General features: G+C 42.6%; 1 protein-coding gene and 1 long non-coding RNA gene across 4 annotated transcripts in view; one reads left to right on the forward strand and one right to left on the reverse strand.

Annotated features, from left to right (window-relative positions):
* LOC126518633 (uncharacterized) overlaps positions 1-19,387 on the forward strand; it is a 616,165-nt gene that overhangs the window by 588,970 nt on the left and 7,808 nt on the right. The gene's annotated exons all lie outside the window — the stretch shown is intronic.
* LOC129381765 (uncharacterized) overlaps positions 1-19,387 on the reverse strand; it is a 54,746-nt gene that overhangs the window by 34,546 nt on the left and 813 nt on the right. The window lies entirely within an intron of this gene.

Raw genomic sequence — 19,387 nt, forward strand, 5'->3', positions numbered from 1 at the left:
TCCGTGGCCGGGATTCGATCCCACGACCTCGTGCTCAGCAGCCCAACACCATAGCTACTGAGCAGCTACGGCGGGTGACTTGGTTAGTCGAATACCCTTGTCTAAACCCGAATTGTTTCCGATGAAACAGGTTAAATTTCGTTAGGTAGCTAGACAGGCGAACATGTCGTACACTCTTAAAATTTTCACACCCTTATCGGTGTCATGCGGGTGCATCTATCTTTTCACCCTTGTAAACACCCTTGAAACACCCTTTTTTAACGGAAAAGGGTGTTCAACAAGAAAACACCCGTGAAACACCCCAGTCTTTCTAATTTACACCCTAATTATAAGGGATTAAGGGAACAAGCTTACAGTATATGATAAATGAACATTGCCAGTTAACGTGTTGATATTGGCTATACACGAAACGCGCGCTACCTGCGCTTGGATCAGGTAGTTGGAATGATTAGATCGGGCCATCTAGGCAGCAGCGTACAGACTCCGAACAGCGGTCAAAAATGAAGAATGTTGATATCGAATGGATGACACTAACGCGCAGACTTTGCATAGTCATATATCTGCAAAAGGCTTCATATGATCAATGGCAAAATATTTACAATGCTATCACTGAATACTTAAAGGTGTGCAACCAGTTAGACTGGGAATGGTTAGGAGTGAGGTCTAACGGTAAATAGCTCACCAACTTACGGTTTGTACATGACATTGGCATACTCAGCAACGCTGCAGACTATTTGCAACAAACGCTTGAGGACCTTGGCGAAGAAAGTGTAAGAGTCTGATTGAAAGTTAGTATGCAGAAGAGAAAAGTAATGTTCCGCAGCCTGGCGAGAGAACGAATGTCATGGTCGGCAGTCAGCCTCTAGAACCTGCGCGGAAATACGTTTATTGAGGTTAATTACTCGCAGGGGCCCCTGATCAAGGAAATTAACAAAAATAAAAATTAGCTGGAGAGCTTACGACAGGCATTACTAAATCATGACAAGGGAGCTTACTGCTAATCATTGCTTTCTACCGTTACTAACGTATGGGGCCGAAACTTGGAAGCTACCAAAGAAGCTTGGGAATTCGTTGAGGACCGCGCAACGAGCGATGGAATGAAAAATATTAGGCATGACGATAATAGACTTGAAGACAGCGATGTGGCATACAGAGTGAACAGGGATAGCTGATATTCTGGTTGACATAAAGATGAAGAAGTCGTGCTGGGCAGACATTGCAATGCGTAAGAGAGAGAAATGCTGGTCTATTGGAGTTGCAGAATGGGTGCTAAGGGAAGGGAAGCACAGTCGAGGACGGCAGAGAATAATGTGGACATGATGGAATTAGGAAACTTGAAGACACGTGGAACCAGTTAGCACAAGACAGGGATATTGATGATCGCTGGAGAAATTTTCGTCCTGCGATGGACACCAAAATAGGCTGATGATGATGATGTCACGACATCTATGCCAGCTTCGCGGCATGTCATTCATGTTGTGTCATGCATGCGCGTCATGCACGTTCTGATAACTCGATTTGCGTCGATTGCGGGGTGGGGGGCGAGTAGCGGCGTAGCCAAGTGGGGCACGCCGGGCACTTGTCACGCTCACTAACAGTAAATTTTTTGCTGCAATGGCAATGGCCCCGCTTCTTCCCCCTCCACGGTCAATTGGGACCCCCCCCCCATCACACGAAAAATTTTCTGGCTACGCCACTGTGCGGAGGGGGTGTGTAAGATTGCTCTAGACCCCTCCCCCTAACTTGTCAACGGAAACGGGGGAGGGGAGGGCAGCTGCCGCCGGGCCGCATACCTTAGGCAGCCATGTACCGGCTGCATTTCCTTTTGGACGTGAATGCTGCTCTATGTCATTACACAGTAGGATTCATGGCGGTTCGAGGCCATGCGACAATAAAAAAAACACATACAGCCATCAGCAAGTCTTAGCTTGAGCAGATCTTAGGGAGCTGGGCAAGACTCTCATCAAAAGAAAAGCTTGGCACCCGTCTTACATGCATTGTCAACTCTGGATCACCGCTGACTGCACATTTCCAATAAAAAAATCACACAGGAACTCCGCGGGGATTTGTCTGAGTATGCGTAAGCATTGTGACTCTTCCTCATCTACACGCAGTCCATGTCGTTATCAATGTTATGAGACTTGATCCGACGAGTATAAGCGACAGCGCTTGTGCCAAGTGAATGGCACAAGCAAAGTACTGCAGGTGGCGGGGCCAGGTGCGCTGGTGACGTTCCGTTCGTTTTGAGCCGTTATCGCTCTTTAGCACTTCTCATCCGCGTCGAACCATTGTCAACCGTTCTCCGCCGGCGGCGGCGGCTGCTTGCGGCACGGCCGCGCGAACCGTATCTCGAAAGCGAACTGCAATGTGGACAGAGTGTGCCCACTGCTGAAAACTTCACGCGCTGTGTTCTCACCGTTTACTTCGCTTTGAAAACAGACGCGCGTACACCTATCTTGAAAGTGATCTGCGAAAAGAGCATAGTGCGGCATGAGCTGAGAGCTTCGTGAGCGCTGTGTTCTCGCCGCTTCGGTCGCGTTGAAGCGATAGCTAGCACGAAGGTGAATTCACTCGCTGCTGCGGGTTCTATTTTGAAAGGTATCGAGCGGTACGGACTGACGGACGGATGGTTTTTATTTGTGGGTAAGTATAGAAATGCTTACGTTATAAAAAAAATCGCAGGGTTCGCGAATGTCGCGATAACAACCAACTCCGTCTTGATCGCCCCCTCCCCACCCCGGGAAAAGGGACACTACGCCTCTATCTCAGTTGAAGAAACGATGATGAAACGTTAACAACGACAAGAACGGCATTTTCTAACGCGTTGTCTTATGGCCTCCGAGATTTGCGCGCGAAGCTGGCGCGCGCGAACCTGGGGGGCCATAATTGGCTGCTTAATAGCATAAAAAGACAAAAAGAGAATATCAAACGACACAGTAAAAAATGCAAACAAAGAACTATTCTTAGCTATACTGCTTGGGGAAAAGAAATAAAAAATTAGACAGCCGCAACACACGCCACTAAAGCCACCACCGCCGGCATAACGCGGAACCAACAGTTGGCAACATTCATTCGCGCTTCATTGCTTCGTCTCGTCTTCGTGCTTCGTCCGCTTCGTCTCCGCAACGAAAGCCGCCATCCCTTCGCGCCCGCCGTTTTGTCATAGTTTTGTTTTCTGCAAGTCCGTGCACGCAGCTCATCGTTAGATGCACGGGTGCACGGCGTCGCATTGTGACCTGCGGCATTTTCTCGTGTTCGCGCAATCGGTGTGCGACATGTCGCATGTGAAATATTTGATAGAAGTGCCTCACGTCCAAGTCAAGCCGCCGTATGGGTGTATGGCTGTGTGCCCGGTTCTCGGAAGCGTCGACGGGCTTCCGGCATGCGGATTTCAGGTACGTGCAAATGCGTTTCGCCCTCCTATTGAGCTCCGGAGCAAAGCGTGCAATATTTCATGTGAAAGATGCAGCACCCCTCACCATGGTGTGAATTTCGAGCGGCAAACGAGGACTGTGGCACTTAGCGCACACCGCGGCTGCTAAGTCAGCGTGGAAATCGTTTTACGTTACCGTAATATGTTGCTGTCAGTCTAATCTGCGGCTTGTGTACAGCTAGCCCATTGACTTTTGCTTGTGGCAGCGATAGGTATGTAAATGGAAGCGGTAATAATTTTCGAGAGCAGACAGTTGTTTCGCTCGATATTTGGTCGTGTTCATGGCGTTATGAAGGCTAGAAAACTGGCTTGATCCTGCTTAGTGCTAACTCTAAGAAGCGTAACGTTGGCGCTGTATGTGTTTGTTTTCCGTGCCGCGAGTACCACTTTCATGCTTTTGTTGCATGAGAGTGGTAGCTGCTACATGCCGCCTGGGCAGAATACAATAAAAGCAATTTCCTCACTTTCATACGTATGCAATGTGACGTAACAAAATTTCCAGCGTTTTATTCGGAGCGTAAATATCCAGTATAGTTTAGTAGGAAACTCAAATTCTATCTTAGCTTAGTAGGCGTGAAACAAGCGAAACCCTCATTTTTTTTTAATTTTTCGCCCAAACCGCTCCGCCCGCAGACGCGTCATCGGGTATTTGACAGTAGCTTCGCTACGTGAGTTGTTTTATGCGCAAATATTGCCCGGTTAAGTATCCTGTTAATTTATGCTGACCCTCGTTCATCTTAAGTTTAAGCGATTACTATCCCGAGTACCGGACGATGCCAAACTTGTCGTGAGGTGTAGCAAACGCGGGAAATTCAAAGTGGCGTGGCTGCAAGTTCCTGTTTTTACGTTTCTTGCATTCAAAGCCAACATACACAGTATCACTGATTTATTTCCATTTCTGCTGTACTTGATCAATCCAATCTGACAACTGTATTTGCTCTTTAGTGTTCTCCATTTACTGCCAGAAAATGCTTGAATTTTTTTCAGTATCCATGTGACGAAATATTTCACTGACGGCCGTGTGTGAAACACGCAAGATGACAAAACTGATAGCAAAATGATGAGTTGTTTCTTTTTAGAGTTTGTACACGACTTTTGGTGAGGATGTCGATCGACCTTGGGCCTGGTGACAGCACACCCGACATGGCCAAAGTGCAGCCTATCAGTTGAGTGCCCCCGAATGGACCATCAACATCGGAAAATGAAGCAGAGCCAGGTAGGGGCAATTTTTTACTTTGGAATAGAATACTGACAGCTGCCTCTTTATTTAAGAACTAAATAACGTATTTACAAACCAATCCTTTGTCTTTGTGCAGCCTACACAGAATTGTTTTTTGCTCGTTCTTCTGAACCCTTTTTGCATGCACAAATAAATAAAGAGGAGTGCACTTTCTGAAGAAATTGATGCACTGAAATGTGCGTTTGACACGCACAGAGATGCAAAATAACCAATAACTTTAAAGCGGTAAAAAAACAGTAAAGTAAAAAAAAAAACAGGTTTGAAAAATGTTCTAACATCCTAACCCGCCTTGGCATACGGAACTAAATATAACAACAGAGGTGCATGCAGAGAAGTGTTTGTAATTGTTTGCAAGATATAGACATTGTCTAAGAAATTGTTTTTATTTACTCGGAGTTTCTTGGTGTCATGGCAGTGCAGTAAAAGCTCAAGGTGATGTCCTGCTCCTAATAAAGCACCTTTAGATTTTAAAGTTAAATTAAGGGCTTTTACATTCCAAAGTCACAACCTGAAGTTTTGGGAACCTGGCCTTCTTTAATGTACACCTGAATCTAAGTGCCCATAAGCGTTATTGCATTTTACCCCCATTGGAGGGTAGCTGCCATGGCCTAGATTGAAGCTGTGACCACCATGACTGAGCAGCATGGCATCATAGTAACTGGACTATAACACCAGGTCAGGATGGGAAATACTGCTTAGAACTACCAACTTCTTGGCTAACAAGCACTTTGCACTAAGTTAAAGGAGTATGGAGTACTGACACCGACCGCTTATGTACCAATTTCATTTTATACTGTAGACTCCATTATTAGAGTGCGGAGCTTCAAGTAGTCAAAACCAGCCTAAATTACAGAACCAGCTCAATACACGCATCATGTATAGCTGAATTTGGACATGAAAATGGAGTCAATTCTTGTCACCAAAAATGGAGGTGGCAGCCGCACTATTTTATGCATTTTGCCTAAAACATAGTCAATAATAATTAATCAATTTCTAAAATATTCTTTTCAAAAAGTTTTTTTCAAGCATGAAAGGAGGAGCCAAATGGTGTTCAGGTGTACGAGTGGTTAGTTGCACGGCACTTCTTGCATGCATTCACAGGCTTCTTTTAAGCTTGAAAAAAAAATTGTATTGCACCTATTGAGCAGTAGAACGCTGAATTGGGAATTTTTCAGGATGCTCTGCAATTTTCGCACTCACACTTTTGCTTTGAATATAATATTTGAGCAGTTAAATAATCGTTAATAATTAATTACCTAATTAGGAAAAACGCGGAAATTGGTTTCACTTGCTCAAAACGATGGCAAACGACATTACCTTGGTTCTGTCCAGCTACGTGGCACTTGTACATATTCAAAGCTTGCACAAGTCACACAGACCACCTGATACTTACAAGGCATATATAGAAGCGGCTAAGTTAGTTGTGTGAGCCAGCCATGTGTAGCGAATCATGAGAAAGAGCCATGTTTCTTTGACTTAAGGGCTTGTTAGACACCTTGTATCAGTGTGTTCTAGGCCTGTTCATAGTTTAGCTGCTACATAAACAATATTTCTCCACGTGTAAGCTTATATGCTTCTTTCAAGTATTATTGCCTAGTGTGTCCAAAATAAACCATCCTCGCGCTTCCTTCAGTATGTCTTCATCTGTTGCTCTGCTAAATTTTTAACATGCAAATGCACAAATTTTCATCTAGTTTTCATATTTTCTCGTTGTTTGATGGCTTCATTTCTGAACAAGTTGCTTTCCTTAAACCCTGTTGCACCTAGCAATACACAGCATTTTTGTCTAAAGTGGGATTTTTTTTCAGATTGACATTAATACACCTTGCCTGGGCAATGTAAGGCATTCTACATAACACGGCCCTGCAATAATGTCTTATATTGCATTCCAGCATGATGCAAAAGCTGTTTACTTACCATATGAGAATATGTATAAGTGTTGGAAGTAACAACTGGAAGAAGCCAGCAGATAATGAGGCCAAGGAAAGCATACAGGAAAATGTTTTAAGTTTTTTATATGAAGTATACAAATGATAAATTCAAGGGAAATGAAGGTGGATGAAAAGACATCCACCTGTGGGTGGGGTGTGGACCCATAACGTTCACATTACGCATGTGATATATTAACCATTGTGGTACTACGGCCGCGTTCGAGCGTCGACAATCTGAGGGGCCATTGTGGATGGTTGAATGCTGCCTTGGTAGCACAGTGGTTAGTGCATCGCATGCCTAATGCAAAGGCTGTAGGTTCGTTCTCCTCCCATGGCTGGTTGTATTTTTTTTGACAATTTTAATTTCCCTTTATAATTTCTACATTTAAATAGGAAATTACAAATAAGTTTCCACGGGCCTTCCCTGGCATCTTCCAGCTGTGATTAAGAAAAATTTTGAACCTCAGTATCCTTTCTTCCCGCTTGCAAGAACAGGAGCTTCATATTAAAAGTAATGAATTCACCTTGTACAGCATCTCAATGTGGTCTCAAATCTTATCACAGCATGTGTATTACTAAGTGAAGTTTTTGTTAAAATGATGATATAGCATGGGACCTAATTAGTAGCCTTTGTGTACAGATATGATTAGTCTAATAAATCATCATCATCATCAGCCTGATTACGCCCACTGCAGAGACAAAGGCCTCTCCAATACTTCTCCAACTACCCCGGTCATGTACTAATTGTGGCCATGTTGACCCTCCAAACTTCCTAATCTCATCTGCCCACCTAACTTTCTGTCGCCCCCTGCTACGCTTCCCTTCCCTCGGAATCCAGTCCGTAACCCTTAATGACCATCGGTTATCTTCCCTCCTCATTACATGTCCTGCCCATGCCCATTTCTTTTTCTTGATTTCAACTAAGATGCCATTAACGCGCGTTGTTCCCTCACCCAATCTGCTCTTTTCTTATCCCTTAACGTTACACCTATCATTCTTCTTTGCATAGCTCGTTGCGTCGTCCTCAATTTAAGTAGAACCCTTTTCGTAAGCCTCCAGGTTTCTGCCCCGTACGTGAGTACTGGTAAGACACAGCTGTTATACACTTTTCTCTTGATGGATAATGGCAACCTGCTGTTCATGATCTGCGAATGCCTGCCAAACACACCCCAGCCCATTCTTATTCTTCTGATTATTTCACTCTCATGATCTGGATCAGCAGTCACTACCTGTCCTAAGTAGATGTATTCTCTTACCACTTTGAGTGCCTCGCTACCTATCGTAAACTGCTGTTCCCTTCCGAGACTGTTAAACATTACTTTAGTTTTCTGCAGATTCATTTTTAGTCCCACCCTTCTGTTCTGCCTCTCCAGATCAGTGAGCATGCATTGCAGTTGGTCCCCTGAGTTACTAAGCAAGGCAATATCATCAGCGAAGCGCAAGTTTCTAAGGTATTCTCCATTTACTCTTATCCCCGATTCCTCCCAATCCAGGTCTCTGAATACCTCCTGTAAACACGCTGTGAATAGCATTGGAGAGATCGTATCTCCCTGCCTGACGCCTTTCTTTATTGGTATTTTGTTGCTTTCTTTATGGAGGAGTACAGTGGCTGTGGAGCCGCTATAGATATCTTTCAGTATTTTTACATACGGCTCGTCTACACCCTGATTCCGCAATGCCTCCATGACGCTGAGGTTTCGACTGAATCAAACGCTTTCTCGTAATCAATGAAAGCTATATATAATGGTTGCTTATATTCCGCACATTTCTCTATCACCTGATTGATAGTGTGAATATGATCTATTGTTGAGTAGCCTTTACGGAATCCTGCCTGGTCCTTTGCTTGACGGAAGTCTAAGGTGTTCCGGATTCTATTTGCAATTACCTTAGTAAATACTTTGTAGGCAACGGACAGTAAGCTGATCGGTCTATAATTTTTCAAGTCTTTGGCGTCGCCTTTCTTATGGATTAGGATTATGTTAGCGTTCTTCCAAGATTCCGGTACGCTCGAGGTCTTGAGGCATTGTGTATACAGGGTGGCCAGTTTTTCTAGAACAATCTGCCCACCATCCTTCAGCAAATCTGCTGTTACCTGATCCTCCCCAGCTGCCTTTCCCCTTTGCATAGTTCCCAAGGCTTTCTTTACTTCTTCCGGCGTACCTTCTGGGATATCGAATTCCTCTAGATTATTCTCTTTTCCATTATCGTCGTGGGTGCCACTGGTACTGTATAAATCTCTATAGAACTCCTCAGCCACTTGAACTATCTCATCCATATTAGTAATGATATTGCCGGCTTTGTCTCTGAACGCATACATCTGATTCTTGCCAATTCCTAGTTTCTTCTTCACTGCTTTTAGGCTTCCTCCGTTCCTGAGAGCTTGTTCAATTCTATCCATGTTATACTTCTTTATGTCAGCTGTCTTACGCTTGTTGATTAACATCGAAAGTTCTGCCAGTTCTATTCTAGCTGTAGGGTTAGAGGCTTTCATACATTGGCGTTTCTTGATCAGATCTTTCGTCTCCTGCGATAGCTTACTGGTATCCTGTCTAACGGAGTTACCACCGACTTCTATTGCACACTCCTTAGTGATGCCCACAAGATTGTCGTTCATTGCTTCAACACTAACGTCCTCTTCGTGACTTAAAGCCGAATACCTGTTCTGTAGCTTGATCTGGAATTCCTCTATTTTCCCTCTTAGCGCTAACTCATTGATCGCCTTCTTATGTACCAGTTTCCTCCGTTCCCTCCTCAGGTCTAGGCTAATTCGAGTTCTTACCATCCTGTGGTCACCGCAGCGCACCTTACCGAGCACGTCCACATCTTGTATGATGCCAGGGTTAGCGCAGAGTATGAAATCTATTTCAGTTCTAGTCTCGCCGTTCGGGTTCCTCCATGTCCACTTTCGGTGATTCCGCTTGCGGAAGAAGGTATTCATTATCCTCATATTATTCTGTTCTGCAAACTCTACTAATAACTCCCCCCTGCTATTCCTAGTGCCTATGCCATATTCCCGCACTGCCTTGTCTCCAGCATGCTTCTTGCCTTCCTTGGCATTGAAATCGCCCATCAGTATAGTGTATTTTGTTTTCACTCTACCCATCGCCGATTCCACGTCTTCATAGAAGCTTTCGACTTCCTGGTCATCATGACTGGATGTAGGGGCGTAGACTTGTACAACCTTCATTTTGTACCTCTTATTAAGTTTCACAACAAGACATGCCACCCTCTCGTTAATGCTATAGAATTCCTGTATGTTACCAGCTATATTCCTATTAATCAGGAATCCGACTCCTAGTTCTCGTCTCTCCGCTAAGCCCCGGTAGCACAGGACGTGCCCGCTCCTTAACACTGTATATGCTTCTTTTGGCCTCCTAACTTCACTGAGCCCCATTATATCCCATTTACTGCCCTCTAATTCTTCCAATAGCACTGCTAGACTCGCCTCACTAGATAATGTTCTTGCGTTAAACGTTGCCAGGTTCATATTCCAATGGCGGCCTGTCCGGAGCCAGGGATTAGGAGGATTTTAATAGGAGGATTTAGGAGGAATAGGAGGATAATAGGAGGAATAGGAGCATTTTAAGAAGCACTTCTAACACCTCCTGAACTAGTTGAGAAAGTGCAGGTTAATCGAGTGGAGATTATATAGTAACCGAAGTTGAGTGATTCTGCATTACATTCACGAAATATACTTCATGATACCTTTCCATTTATTTCTTCAGTTATTAAGAATCCCTTTTGCATTGTTGGACAAAACTACAGAATGCCAACATATTTTCTAGCATTCACTGGTAGCAAACATGTCAAAACTTGTTCTAGTTTCTGGATTGCCGCTTTACCCGTAAACCCCCAGTTAATTCCGGAAAAATGTACCAAATTTTCCAACTTTTTTAAGTACTCATTTTTTTCGGTGTCATTCTCATTCTAAAATATATTACTTCATTGGTCTCTGGTTAGAAATAACACAAATATAAAAGCTGCTTTTGAGGGCAGCTTTCCCTCAATGCAGACTGTAACTCATTTTTGACAGTCAGAGCTGCATAACATTGGGCAGAGAAAATGCGACTCCTCATTGGCGATATTGGTACTACCTCCAAGCCACTAGTACAGCTCGGGATCAAGGGTTAAAATTTGCGGCTTCGTTGCTGCCAAATTTTAATTCTGCAGCTGTTACACTTGGGTGTAGCGTGTGTATGTAAGTGTGCATGCATCAAAATGACTTCATGCTAGAGCAAAGCAACTGTAGTACAGAGAGGCATCAGTCATCTTTATATATTTGTTTTGTTAAGATGCGCTAAGTTTACGCTCTTTGGCCAAAGATGCCCTTGTGCTACTAAAACCTATCAATTAATTAGCTTCTTGCAGTAGCAGGTGCTTATTCTTTTTTTTAGGATCGGTGTGCCAGCTTTAATTTGTTTTTCTTGAACTGTGCAACTCCCATTCCCAGGACGGCATGTCATCTGAGGTGTTCCTTTTTCAATCAAGAATGTTGAGGTTGTCTTTGTGAAACTCGATTTCTTGCCTCAAACGAGCTTGTACAAAGTGACCAAGCTGATAATTCTACCTGCTTATATATGAAATATGTTGCGGTTATGAACACTCATAATTAATGACATAGTACAAAATTTTATGTGTTGAAACAATTTCTTGAAATATTTCATGTTTTTTGCGTTCGTGTTCACTTCTCTGCTCTTGTGTCCTGTCTGCGCGCCTCACCTCTTTTTTTTTACATATTAAATATCGTCTAAACTTAACCATGCTTTTTTTACCACAATGCAGGGAGAAAAAGTTCTGGTAGCACCATGCATTCAGTATGGTGGCCCAGACGTGTATGCAAGCAACCTCCTTCATGTTGACCAAGAACTACTCTTCAGTGTCTCGCAGACTTCCATGCGAAGCCCTCAACATTCTCGTCTCAGTGGAATGGCTGCTCATCTATCAGCGTGTCCATCACCAAGACTGCCAGTTGTAAAGCTTCTGAACTCGTTTAAGAAAGCTTAGTGATTTTTTCATTTAGTTTTCACAGTTGGCCGTAGAATCTTACCATTTTTTATTTTTCTAACATTTTTTACCTGGCACAATGCGGTCCAATAACTTTAAATCAGTGTAATATATTTAGGTGATGCTCACTCTGATGCCTATCTGGTTTTGTTAGTGTTTAAGAAATTTGAATGTCTGATGAGGTAACAGCATTTGAATTTGTCATCGTGGCTCATTTCGATGAGCTGCTAGGAAATAAGACGCAAAACTTATCACACGCCAGTTGTAGCATTTTTGTTTTCATGACAATATACATGTTTAAAAAGATGGAAAGTGGGGAAGAAAGCCTCAAGAACATAATCATCCTAGGATTGTCATGTCCTTACAGCTCTGCAATGACTAATGCCTCATACATCTTGGGAGCACATTGGTCGCAATGCCTACAGGTATATTTGATAAGAGAATACCTTGCGCCCAGATTTGCCACACAGTTGATGGCTGATGGCTTTTTTTGTTGTCATTTGTTACTACTATGTATTCATTATTCATTCAGATGTAAATGACACTACAGGCACTGAAGTATCAAATGGCACTTGCATTTCAGGGGACAAAGTGCACAGCATGCCTGTCACAAAATGTGTTCTAGGGGCTACCTTGCCTCTATAGGTAAATGGACACCAGATGCTCTGTGTACAGTGCAATCGGTGTACTTGTCTGGAGTGCTTGAAAGATGTGCTACGGGCTGTACTGGCACTGTCTGAAGATCATGCATGGTCCTAGAAAGCCTGCAGCTGAGCACCTGCCACCGTACTGAAGGAACTGTCCTAATTTATTTTGTTGATGTGGTTGAAATTTAGGAGCTGCAATGAGTAGTTCTGAATGGTGGCAGTGCTGCCCAACTAAAGCACAAATTACACACCTCGACTCACACAATGCACTCTGAAAGTTTTGCTACGTGGTATCTGTGTTTGCTGCCTGACCTTATGGCACCTTTAGGAGCAGTCACAAGTGATTGCAGCTGCTGAGGCTTTATCAACTGGCAAGGTGAAAAAAGAATGCTGTGCCACCAGTGTGGCTGCACACTGAGATGCAAGCTATCTTGAACCAGGTGTTCGGTAGACAGTACCTGTGCAGCCAAAACATAGTGTTTGAGCCCTATAGGCAACTGCGTTCACAACTGCCCACAAGTGTGCTGTCACAACAGAAAGTTTAGAACAAGCAGCATTTTTACCGGTGTTCAATACATTAGTGCAAGTCATTCTTTCACCAAGGCTGGTAATCATGCATAGGTAATGAGAACAGGGCATTTGTGACATACAAGGGGTCACGTATCAAATTTAATTAGATCAGTAATCTATGAGATGGAATTATAAAAAGTATACCTTTTGTTCCTCAGTGGTCTCTTGAAGAGATCACCATTTCCGGCAGTATAGTTTTGACTTTTTATGTCTAGATTTAGTGTGCATATTGCAACTATAACAGTCAGTGCTCTGTCCTGCTCAGTTTTTATGCTGTATTTGTGATATTTGCAATAGTTTGCAGTTTAGCTGAGCGAAGTATATATACTATTACTAGTTTTCATGTTCAACTTTTTTAGTGCTCACTACTTATTACTAGCCATGTTTTGTTCACATATGCTCTTGGATTGTTGCGCGAAGTGACACGGACACAGACTACAAGCAGACAGGATGAGCGCTAACTCTCAACTAAATTTTGATTGAAACGAAGAACATATATATATAGGTGATTGCAAAAAACCACAGCATAAGAACATGACAAGGTATGAAGACATCAGTTAAACATATCAGGAAGTAGGGAAGTCAAAAAAGAACACAACAAAAAGACACTACTTCAAATTAAGACATGTGTTGTGAAGATGCTGAAATTCGCATTCTAACAGAGAAAGATGCCTGGCTAACGCAAGTCTCTCCTAATCTTTTAATGTGGAATGCCTCGATTATTTCCCGTGTGGTTTGGCATTTGTGTCTCGAAAGAATTTTGTGTCTTCAAACAAAGGTTTACAACCGCAATTGAAACAATGTGACGCTATATGGTAAGCATTAGGGTTGTAAAGTGAATGTTTGTGTTCTTTTAGTCTAACATTAATGCACCTGCCGCTCTGTCCAATGTAAGTCTTCCCGCATTTGAGAGGAATATGATAACCTATACCAGCGTTACAAGGCACAAAAAGGGGCACATGTCAAACACCGCGATTATCTTTTTCTTTTTTTGCCACCCTGTTCAAGTTTCCTATTTATCATAGGGCACATGATAGACAACTTGCGGGGCCGAGAAAACTTTATCCACGTCATATCTATTGGCCACATTCCCTAAACCATGGGATAATCTTTGTACATAGGGCGCCACAGCAAACCTTATTTTTCTGTTTTTCTTGTTTCTTAGCGGGGCCTTTTACCAGTTTAAAAGCTTTTCGCAGGTTAGTGATCATAAATGGACAGGATAACTAGGCTTCTCGAGCCTATCTATTTGTTTTGAAAAACTTTGTTTCATATTGTGTGGACATGACTTAGTAATGGCAAACTTAAGAGTTGAGTAAGCTAGCATTTACTTAACAAACCTAATGCTTCACATCTAGCGTCACATCGTTTCAATTGCGGCTGTAAACCTTTGTTTGAAGACACGAAAATTCTTTCAAGACACAAATGCCAAACCACACAGGAAATGATCGAGGCATTCCCCATTAAATTATTAGGAGAGACTTGCGTTAGCCAGGCATCTTCGTCTCTGTTAGAATGCGAATTTCAGTATTTTCACAACACCTGTGTTAATCTAATGTAGTGTCATTTTGTTGTTTCCTTTTTTGACTTCCCTACTTCCTCATATGTTTAACTGATGTCGTCATACCTTGTCATGTTCATATGCTGCGGTTCTTTTGCAATCACCCATATTTATGTGTTCTTCGTTTCAATAAAAATTTAGTTGAGAGTTAGCGCTCATGCTATCTGCTTCTAGTCTGTGTCCGTGTCACTTCGCGCTACAATCCAAGATGATGTTACCGTACCAACTCGCCCAACTTCCTATCCTTGTGTTCACATATTGTGTTCACTTTCTTATGTGGTCGGTTATTTTTGTACATTGTAATAAGATGCAGTGCTTTTCGAATGAAAATGTGGTAGTTCGTAGTGAGGTTATTTAAAAAAACTTTTCTGCTTAAAATTTAGTTGAACAAGCCTGTGCCATTATTCGTTGCTTATGTCTGTGTATTGGTATGGTTTTACTCCTTATCTTCCTTTTTACTTTTAAAATGTGCAAACATTATTGTGTAACCATTTCTCTTTAATGAAATAATAAATACTTTTCTTCTGACATTTCATCACAAATTTTACAATGATTTTGTTCGATTAAGTAACCTTAGACTAGCTGATTGTTGTTCCGGTAGCTTAACTTACAATGCCTGTGGGATAATCAGTGCAAGCACATGGTGAAAAATAAACTAAATTATTGGGTATAAGCAGGTCACTGGCAGTAAATGAAGCATACATACATTTCAGGAAATAGTGCATGCTTATATAGTAAACAATATGCACAACTGCACATGCAGTTTTGTTTGTAGATGCTGAAACATTATTCTATGTGAAGCGCTTTGTTGCACTTTGTTTGGCTTTCAGTGCTACCTGTAAGTCATATATGTGAAGGTACTAGTAGAAGCATCCCGTGGAGACAAATGACAACTTTCATGAATAGAGGTATAAAATATGTGCTTAAAACGGCAAAATACTGATTGACAGGCAAACGTATGCTTCTGTAGTACTGCACTTGTTACCGTCGCCAATCCATGCATTGCTTGCGCTCTATTGCATTCAATATGAGCTACAACAACGAGCTGTGGTGTCTTTCCCTCCTGGTCGAGCTGGTGTTGCTGCGAAAATTTTTGACCAAGAAAAGTGGAGGTATTTAATTATTTCTGAAATGCATGTAACGTCATGCTTTTGGATGTGTGCCGTTTCCATGGAATGATAAGTACTGGTGCACCAAGGTGCGGGATATCCTGCGTCCTTAGTGCAGCGCACGTTGGTATTGCGTTCTGCATCCCGCCGGTGGTGTACTATCACTGCAGAGGAAGATTGCGAAAAGCATAGGGTGTATGCATTGCTGCGAATTTTGTGCCTGAAAGGGTCGCACGTTATATATGCTACCACATGACGGACCAGAAGCGCAATATGACGACGTCTCACGGATTCTGACTCATACTGAACAAGGTAGTACCATAGCTAAGACTAGGCAGCATTCACAACAGCTAGTCCATTAACTACATGGCTGTACTGAACGCTAAAATACTTGCAGGGATAACACCCTTTTGGAAGGGTGTTGTCCATGCTACACCCATATTGAAAGGTCGGTGTCTGTGTTACGCCCATATAGAAAGGGTGTTGCTTGTTTTACACCCATAGACAAGGTGACGTCATATTAACACCCTTCCCTTTGTGGGGTGTTAATTTACACCCCTTTGCTTGGGGTGTAGCAATACACCCAAAAAGGGTGTCACCCATGGGACAAGTCATTTACACCCTTAAGGGTGTTAAAATATTTAGAGTAGTTTTTCCATTACTTTGCTAAAAAAGGGGAGATCGGATCATCATCATCAGCAGCAGCGTGGTTGCGCCCACTCCAGGGCAAAGGCCACTCACATACTTCAACAACCCCATCATCATCATCAGCCTGGTTACGCCCACTGCAGGGCAAAGGCCTCTCCCATACTTCTCGAACTACCCCGGTCATGTGCTAATTGTGACCATGTTGTCCCTGCAAACTTCTTAATCTCATCCGCCCACCTAACTTTCTGCCGCCCTCTGCTACGCTTCCCTTCCTTTGGAATCTATTCCGTAACTCCTAATGACCATTGGTTATCTTCCCTCATCATTATGTGTCCTGCCCGTGCCCATTTCTTTTTCTTGATTTCAACTAAAATATCAATGACTCGCGTTTGTTCCCTCACCCAATCTGCTCTTTTCTTATCCCTTAACGTTACACCTATCATTGTCCTTTCCATAGCTCGTTGGGTCATCCTCAATTTAAGTAGAACCCTTTTCGTAAGCCTCCAGGTTTCTGCCCCGTTCGTGAGTACTGGTAAGACACAGCTGTTATAAACTTTTCTCTTGAGGGATAATGGCAACCTGCTGTTCATGATCTGAGAATGCCTGCAAAACGCACCCCAGCCCATTGTTATTCTTCTGATTATTTCCGTCTCATGATCCGGACCCGCCGTCACTACCTGCCCTAAGTAGATGTATTCCATTGCCACTTCCAGTGCATCGCTACCTATTGTAAATTGCTCTTGTCTTCCGAGAGACTGTTAAACATTACTTTAGTTATCTGCAGATTATTTTTTAGACCCACTCTTCAGCTTTGCCTCTCCAGGTCAGTGAGCATGCATTGCAATTGGTCCCCTGGTCCCCTGAGCAAGGCAATATCATCAGCGAATCGCAAGTTACAAAGGTATTCTCCATTAGCTTTTATCCCCAATTTTTCCCAATCCAGGGCTCTGAATACCTCCTGTAAACACGCTGTGAATAGCATTGGAGAGATAGTATCTCCCTGCCTGAGGCCTTTCTTCGCTGGGATTTTGTTGCTTTCTTTATGGAGGACTACGATGGCTGTGGAGCCGCTATAGATATCTTTCAGTGTTTTTACATACGGCTCGTCTACACCGTGATTCCGTAATGCCTCGACGACTGCTGAGGTTTCGACAGAATCAAACGCTTTCTCGTAATCAATGAATGCTATATATAAGGGTTGGTCTATAGGAGGTTGTGGCCATATACTGCGCCAGGGTGGCCAATCGTGCTCTGGTGAGGGAGTGCGTTACCAGTTCTGGTCACCGGGATCAGGCCACACTCCAGGCCGTTTTATGCAATTTTATCAACACGCGGATTTTTTTAACCCGGTGGAAAAATGCGCGGCACCGGGATTCGAACCACGGACCTCTTGCACGAGAGGCGGGTGTTCTACCTCTACGCCACCACTGCACCTGGAGAATGGATATCGGCCTATAATTAGAAATTAAGCATCTGTCCCTTTTTTTTTAAATACCGGGATGACCTTACTCAACTTTAGCTCTCGGAGAAATACATCGGTTTCTAAAATTAGGTTGATTATGCAGGTCGCCACCTCCGCAATATCATCAGCAATCATTTTCACTTGGTTAGCAGAAATATTATCGATACCTGCGCTAGAGGACTCTATACTAGTAATTGTTCTTCTTACCTCATCTGGGGTAGCAGGAAAAAGAAAAAAATGACTGACGACAATGATCAAGTTCATCATTCGTACTGGCTGGATGGGTATGGAAGAGGAGTAGTAGTCACTAAATGCATTAGCGATTTTTAATGGGTTAGATATAACTGATCCATCGTAATGAATGTTGGCAATAGGCGGATTAATGGTTTTATTGAGAAAGGAATTGAAGAAGCGCCATTGTTGTTTATATCTGAACCAGTACAATTAATTTCGTTTTGATAATAGCGCTTTTTCGCATCCTTCGTTAGAGCATTCAGTGTGTTACATTAGTGCTAGTAACGATCAACTAGATGCACATTAAATGGCTGTCTTTTTGTATTTTTATACAAGTTATCGTTCTTACGCCGTAATCCCTTTGTTAAACATGTGTTTCTAGGGGAAGAATAACGTTTATTGGCGCTGTACACATGTTGTCGATGAAGACACGCAACTGGATATTGTAGACATGAAAGCGGTGTATGCTGATTCAACATTATTCATTGAAGTGACACAACACCAATCAGAATTTGATACCATTTCTATGACTTTGTCGCGATCAAACTTATTCTTAACAAAGCTTACACTATTAGTTCTCAAAGCAAAGAGCAACTAGGAAATGATCTGTAATATTGCTTTGAAGAATGAATGCGGAGGGAGGATGAAGAATGTTCGAAAGTGCATGGTCACTAAGTGTTCCCAAACCATTATTAGTGGTACGGGTGGGGAGGGAGGGTCGAGATTCAAGACCATAACCATGGAAACAGCTGACATACTGAGTTATGTAAGAGGAGGAAGCATCAAGTAAATTAATGTTAATGTCACCCAAGAAGATAACGGGCTTTTTTTTTCTTTTGAAGGAATGTCAAGAATAGTGTCAAGTGCTTCACAAAAAGCAGGAATTGGCGAATGTGGTGATCCATAAATGTCATCAAAGACAATATTACTATCAGTGGCTATTACAGAATGGTCAACCTCAATCTACATCGGCCCAAAATCACAGATATTTAAGTGAAGATGAAGCCTACGCTTGCATCTAATGTCTGACCGAATAAACATAGCTGAGCCACCATGTTGTGATGAAATGCGATTGCGATATACTGAATTGAATGATGAAAAACCATAGCGATTTTTATCGACATCACTCAGCTATGTCTCACAAACATATATAATTGAGAAAGAATGAAGACAAGAATAGAATATACTCTGATAATCACGAAAATGTTTGCGAAACTACGTGAATTGAAATGAATCGCTGAATGATAGTTATACGAAAAATACGATTCACTATCCTTAACGGAAATGTACGACATGCAATCAGATCAGAGTAAGAGGAATCGAGGGATAAAAGAGAGAAAAGTTTGTCAGTTTAATTTAATATCGCAAGGTCCGAGTCACTCCTTTTGCGAAAAACTTTGCTATCAGTAGACTGCCTCGCCTTGATGACGCAGACATCGGTCCACAAAAAAAAGCCACATTTTTTTCTTTCTCCAGTTAAAACGCCTTGCAGAATAATTGTTTAGTTTTTGGAGTGAGGTGGTCATTTACGAAAACAGCTTTGCCTCG

Source organism: Dermacentor andersoni, chromosome 1 (assembly GCF_023375885.2).
Source record: "Dermacentor andersoni chromosome 1, qqDerAnde1_hic_scaffold, whole genome shotgun sequence".
NCBI classification, from domain to species: domain Eukaryota; kingdom Metazoa; phylum Arthropoda; class Arachnida; order Ixodida; family Ixodidae; genus Dermacentor; species Dermacentor andersoni.